At 53.4% G+C, this 6,479-nt stretch overlaps 1 non-coding gene across 1 annotated transcript; it reads left to right on the top strand.

Moving 5' to 3' along the window:
* The first annotated feature begins 4,195 nt into the window (after window positions 1-4,195).
* LOC135919077 (small subunit ribosomal RNA) lies at window positions 4,196-6,008 on the top strand. The gene has a single exon (XR_010569880.1). It is a non-coding gene; the product is annotated as a small subunit ribosomal RNA (ribosomal RNA).
* Window positions 6,009-6,479: the final 471 nt, after the last annotated feature.

Raw genomic sequence — 6,479 nt, 5'->3', positions numbered from 1 at the left:
CCTTGTAGACTCCTGGAGGTCTGCCGTGGTCCCGACGCGACCTCCGGGGTGATGGTGTCGACTCTTGAAATAGTCTTCTCGGCCTGGGGCAGCGATCTTAGCCAAAGGGCCTAGAAGTGATGTCGTTCACTTCGCTACATTGTACTACTGCCTTATGGGTGCCCTGCCGACATTGGTAACCTCGGCAACAGCGTGGGCAATTTTATAAAACTCAGCCCGTCTAGAGAATCTATGCTCTCTATCTCACGAATGAACTCGCGACGCCTAAGTCTTTCACTGTTAACGAAACGCTGTCGCGTAGAAACGAGACCCGAGCGCAAGTTTGTTTGCAAGGCAAAACCAACGAAGGCAACCTCGTAGAAAACGGAACAGGCGAGCGGAAAACACGCGCAAGGGCAATGCTTACTTCCGTCTGAATGCGACCGCTCAAGGCGACTTTCTTTGAGGCCTTCATTTCAAGCCCGTGCGCAAGTGTAATACACTACGTGCATTTCCTTCATTTCCTTTTATTTACCGCAAAGCCCACTGAAAATTCTGATACGGCATAGGCCGGGACGGATTGCAACGTGTCGAATCGACCGGTAGAATTAGGTAGCGTGCCCCATGTACGAATGAAAGCGAATGAAAAAATAAATATAGAAAAGGCTGCGCACTCCTTCCAACCGGAAACATAGAGGGGAGAAAGATCGCCATGTGGAGCACAGGTATTGTAAAAAACGTGCTACCTCATCATCTTTACCACTGCCGTGTGTGTATATACACACACGTACACACACACACACACACACATATATATATATACACACATATATATATATATATATATATCTATATATAAACGAGAAGAAAGGGGGTTAACCGAGGGACCCGATATTTATTAGTCATATAATGAGAAGCCAAGAAACACTGACACCAAGTACAACATACGGGAAATTGCATGTGCTTAATAAATGAAATAAAGTAATGATGAATTAATGGAAATTAAAGTGGATGAAAAAACAACTTGCCGCAGGTGGGAACCGAACCACAACCGTCGCATGTCGCGTGCGATGCTCTACCAATTGAGTTACCGCAGCGGCGTTTGCCCATCCACTTTCTTGGGAATTTATGTGTACTAGTAGAACCCTGGGTGTGTTAGCCAGCGCCCCCACTCACGGACCTTGGCGGCGGACGTGGAACGTCTTTTTTGCCGCAGGCGTCACGGGAGCGTGAGTGGCTAACACTCCCAGGGTTCTGCTAGTACACATAAATAGCCAAGAAAGTGGATGGGGAAACGCCCCGCGGTAGCTCAATTGGTAAGAGCATCGCACGCGACATGCGAAGGTTGTGGGTTCGGTTCCCACCTGCGGCAAGTTGTTTTTTCATCCACTTTAATTTCCATTAAGTTATCATTACTTTATTTCATTTATTATTAAGCACATGCAATGTCCCCTATGTTGTACTTGGTGTCAGTGTTTGTTGGCTTCTCATTATATGACTAATTATCGGGTCCCCCGGTTAACCCCCTTTCTTCTCGTTTATATATATATATATATATATATATATATATATATATATATATATACGCACACATGCTAGCACAGCTGGAAAGCTCAGCCTTGCGCAAGAAAAAAGAACCACGCCCTTTCACAAGCCCCTTTGAAACACTTATATGAGAAACATGAGTACAGCGAGGTCCTTCGAAACTGGCGCGAAAAGCATTTGCGCCATCTGTGTACGGAACTAGGAAGCCCTACGGACTTCGCCATACATAAAGATAGGTAGATGGCGCGAGCTAACGCTCCATTGCATACTAAGAACGAGAGCCAGTGAATAATGGCAGAAACGTCTTATGAAGAGAAAAAGAAAACACGCAAAGGTTGTTGGCTTGCGCAAGCATTCTATTTTACAGCGAGTAAAGAGTATAGCAACTTCTACAAGAGCAGTAACAAAGCGAAGAAGAACGTGAGAGAGGGGGAGAAATAGGCGTGTTTCTTTGGAATGCAGAGCATGCAGCACACACTATGAAGTGCCAAAGAGACGGGGAAAGCAGATGGCGCGAATGTGTATGTCCTCAAAGCTTGAAAAGAATTTCTAAACTTCAAGTTGTGCCGAAGTGCACCTACTCTCATCAGATTGCTCCCGCCTCCAATTGCATTTAAATTAAAATTACAGTCGCCTCAAAGGCAGAGAGAGAGATAGAGAAAATGTGCACACTTGCTTCGCGCAGCTGCACCCGTTCCAATTTTACAGCAAAAAGAGCACTCCCGCAGGCACAAAGTCCGCTGCCGCGTCCGCCTGGGCGGAATGCACTCGCTTCCGCAAATTGCCGTGCTGGCCTCGGCAACCAAGAGGTGTCGTGCGGCAGACTGCTGCATCGTAGCACACCTGAAACCGCGGAGACGTCAGCGATCGCCGCGACATTGCTGCGAGCGATCGAGGAGGCTGAAGTCCGAAACCACGTCCGCCGGGGCGGCGGGAGCTCGATACCCTTCACGAAACTTCTGCGTATACACCGCCGCACGGCCACGACGGAGTCGCTGCCATCCTGCGCGCAGTTGCATTGCGTGGCGCTGGGAATCGTTGAAGCACCAGGCAGACGTCGGCGTCGGCCCCGACATGGCTGCGAGCGCTCGAAGAGACTAAGTCTGAAGCCACGTGAGCCGGGGCTGTGTGGGCGCGACTAAGTCCGAGACGACGTCAGCCGGGGCGTCGACTAAGACCGAGACAACGCCAGCCGGGGCGTCGAGCACGCCGCCCGCCCTTTTCCCACTCTTGCTCGGAAAATGGCGAAGGGGCCGCGCTAGCGTGCCTTGAATCGGTGAGCGGCGGTACCGCGGCGATCACGAGAGCTCAAATCGGCCGCGCCAAAGCCAAATATTGGCGCTCGGCTCGGCGCAGTACGCCGCCTTGTCGCACGAGTACGGCCCCGTGGAGGTCTGGTCACTTATCGCTACTGCTGTAAAGGGCCGTACGGCCCTGGCCGACATTGTACCGTAGTGCCGTTTTCGGCTTGCGCGTGTTCGTGGTGGTGTCCGCGCACTGCTCCGCAGTCGAGAATCGTGCCCACGACGACGCGAGCGCTCGAAGAGACAAGTCCGAAACCACCTGAGCCGTGGCGGCGGGAGCTCGACGCCCTTCACGAAACTTTGGCGTACAAGCCGCAGCACGGCCGGCCGCAGCACGGCCGCGACTGAGTTGGCGTCACCATCCAGAGGGCTGCACTATAGCACGCCGGGAACCGGGAAAGAACCGCGCAGACGTCGTTGGCCGCGACGTTGACGCGAGCGCGCGAAGAGACAAAATCCGTAACGACGACAGCCGGTGTGTCGAGCACACCGCCCGCGCTGGTCGCACTCGTGCTCGGAAATGGCGAAAGGGGGCGCGCTAGCGTGCCTCGAATCGATCGGCCGGGTGCCCCGTAGGGCGACAGAAAGGCGATTGTTCTGGAAACCGCGCTGTCCATTGGCGAGAGATTGCCGTTCGCGCATTCGGTCGACGCGCTGTGCCTTCACGACTTCGGCATTGTGCTGCCGACGTAAGCTTCCCATATGGCTCGCGGCGCTGCGAGGCGGCGCGATTTTCGCCAAACGCTCGTCGAAAGTGGCACGAGTACGGCCCCATTGAGATTTGGGAACGTATCGCTGCTATTATATGGGGGTCCCAGGGAGCAGTCGCCCCCAAAAGCGACCTGGGTGTTTGATATGCGGCGGGCTTCGTGCCCGTCAAGCGTGTCCCCGGTATCGCTCCCGTGGATCCCTCAGCTAACGTCTGCAGCCTCATCCGCCTGATGCGTTAGGGGCTGGTTGTCGGACGACGCCTTCTCCACGATATCGAGTTGTGTTCCGCATCGTCCTCGGACGAGTCAAATACGAAAGCGCCGAAGGTGCGGGCGTGACCCGTCGCCTGGCGGCTTTGCTGCCTCAGCTACGTTGCAAGTGTCGGTCGGTCCACCTGTGCTGCGGGCTCAAGAGAAACCGCAAGCCGTGATCGAGTCGACACAACCAGTCTATCGAGAATGTTGCGTGTTTCTTGCCGCGTGGCGATACCCGGCCCGGCAGGGAGGGCGCGGTAGCGAGCTCGAACGCCGTCGTCTCGGACTGTGCAAAGTGCTACTCTTTGCAAGAACGAAGCGTGCTGGGTGCCTGAAGGTGGCCTCGGCATCGCAAAAACGGCGTCCGGCCTGCTTAACAGGCGGGACGCGCACTTGAACGATTACCTGGTTGATCTTGCCAGTAATCATATGCTTGTCTCAAAGATTAAGCCATGCATGTCTAAGTACACGCCGAAATAAGGCGAAACCACGAATGGCTCATTAAATCAGTTATGGTTCCTTAGATCGTTTCTTCCTACTTGGATAACTGTGGCAATTCTAGAGCTAATACATGCAGTGAGCCTGAAGCCCTTTGGGCCACAGGTGCTTTTATTAGACCAAGATCCATCGGGTTTCGGCCCGTATTGTGTGGTGACTGGATAACTTTGTGCTGGTCGCATGGCCACGAGCCGGCGACGTTTCTTTCAAGTGTCTGCCTTCTCAACTTTCGATGGTAGGTTACTTGCTTACCATGGTTGTTACGGGTAACGGACAATCAGGGTTGAATTCCGGAGAGGGAGCCTGGGAAACGGCTACCACATCCAAGGAAGGCAGCAGGCGCGCAAATTACCCACTCCCGGCAGGGGGAGGTAGTGACGAAAAATAACAATACGGGACTCTTTTGAGGCCCCGTAATTGAAATGAGTACACTCTAAATCCTTATACGAGGATCAATTGGAAGGCAAGTCTGGTGCCAGCAGCCGCGGTAATTCCAGCTCCAATAGCGCATACTAAAGCTGCTGCGGTTAAAAAGCTCGTAGTTGGATCTCAGTTCCACACGAGTAGTGCATCTACCCGATGCGACGGTTCTTACTGAACATCATGCCAGTCCTTTCTTTGTGCACTTCATTGTGTGCCTCGAGAAGGCCGGTGCTTTTACTTTGAAAAAATTAGAGTGCTCAACGCAGGCGAGTCGCCTGAATAAACTTGCATGGAATAATAGAACAAGACCTCGTTTCTGTTGTGTTGGTTTTTGGAATACGAGGTAATGATTAAGAGGGACAGACGGGGGCTTTCGTATTGCGGCGCTAGAGGTGAAATTCTTGGACCGTCGCAAGACGAACTACTTTGAAAGCATTTGCCAAGAATGTTTTCTTTGATCAAGAAGGAAAGTCAGAGGTTCGAAGGCGATCAGATACCGCCCTAGTTCTGACCGTAAACGATGCCAACCAGCGATCCGCCTGAGTTACTCAAATGACTCGGCGGGCAGCTTCCGGGAAACCAAAGTGTTTGGGTTCCGGGGGAAGTATGGTTGCAAAGCTGAAACTTAGAAGAATGGACGGGAGGGCACCACCAGGAGTGGAGCCTGCGGCTTAATTTGACTCAACAAGGGAAAACTTACCCGGCCCGGACACTGGGAGAATTGACAGATTGAGAGCTCTTTCTTGATTCGGTGGATGGTGGTGCATGGCCGTTATTAGTTGGTGGAGCGATTTGTCTGGTTAATTCCGATAACGAACGAGACTCTAGCCTATTAAATAGGTGCGGGGTTCCCAGCACCTTACAACCTTCTTAGAGGGACAAGCGGCTCCTAGCCGCACGAAACAGAGCAATAACAGGTCTGTGATGCCCTTAGATGTCCGGGGCCGCACGCGCGCTACACTGAAGGAAGCAGCGTGTCTTTATCCCTGTCTGAAAAGACTGGGTAACCCGTGGAACTTCTTTCGTGATTGGGATAGGGGCTTGCAATTGTTCCCCTTGAACGAGGAATTCCCAGTAAGCGCGAGTCATAAGCTCGCGTTGATTACGTCCCTGCCCTTTATACACACCGCCCGTCGCTACTACCGATTGAATGATTTAGTGAGGTCTTCGGACCGATGTCCGGCGCGGCCTTTCGGTTGCGCCGGTCTGTTGGAAAGATGACCAAACTTGATCATTTAGAGGAAGTAAAAGTCGTAACAAGGTTTCCGTAGGTGAACCTGCGGAAGGATCATTACCGGATTGTTCGAGGGTGACGAGCGCCATTGTTTCTACCCCGTGTGGGTGAAGCAGCTCGCTGCGCCCGACGCTTTCCGCCGCTGGACCCGCTCGGACGCGGGGACGGCTATACCCGAACATGCCGGGGATTGTCTGAGTTTTGAAGGGCGCCCCGTGCCGAATTTGTTGCGCCCAGTGGACGCCGGCTGCAACCTTGGACGGTTGGCTTGGCCGCGCCCGCGGGTAGAAACGGCGTAACGCACACTGGGTGGGCTTTCTGTCCGCCTCGGCACTCTTGCGCGGAATGGGAGTAATGCCCCAACCACTGGCACGCACCGAAAGCTTCGGCGCGCGCTGGCACGCGAATGCGTCGGTTCGCTTCGGCTGGAGGGAAAGGGCGCGCAACCACTGCAGAAAAGCTCTGACGCACGCCGGCGCTCGCTACTCAACTGCGACGCACTGTGCCTTGACCATTTTGCTTAGCACGGCC

Source organism: Dermacentor albipictus, unplaced genomic scaffold (genome assembly GCF_038994185.2).
Source record: "Dermacentor albipictus isolate Rhodes 1998 colony unplaced genomic scaffold, USDA_Dalb.pri_finalv2 scaffold_15, whole genome shotgun sequence".
NCBI classification, from domain to species: Eukaryota; Metazoa; Arthropoda; class Arachnida; order Ixodida; family Ixodidae; genus Dermacentor; species Dermacentor albipictus.
The sequence above is the reverse complement of the archived record's forward strand: the minus strand, read 5'-3'. Positions and strand labels throughout refer to the sequence as shown.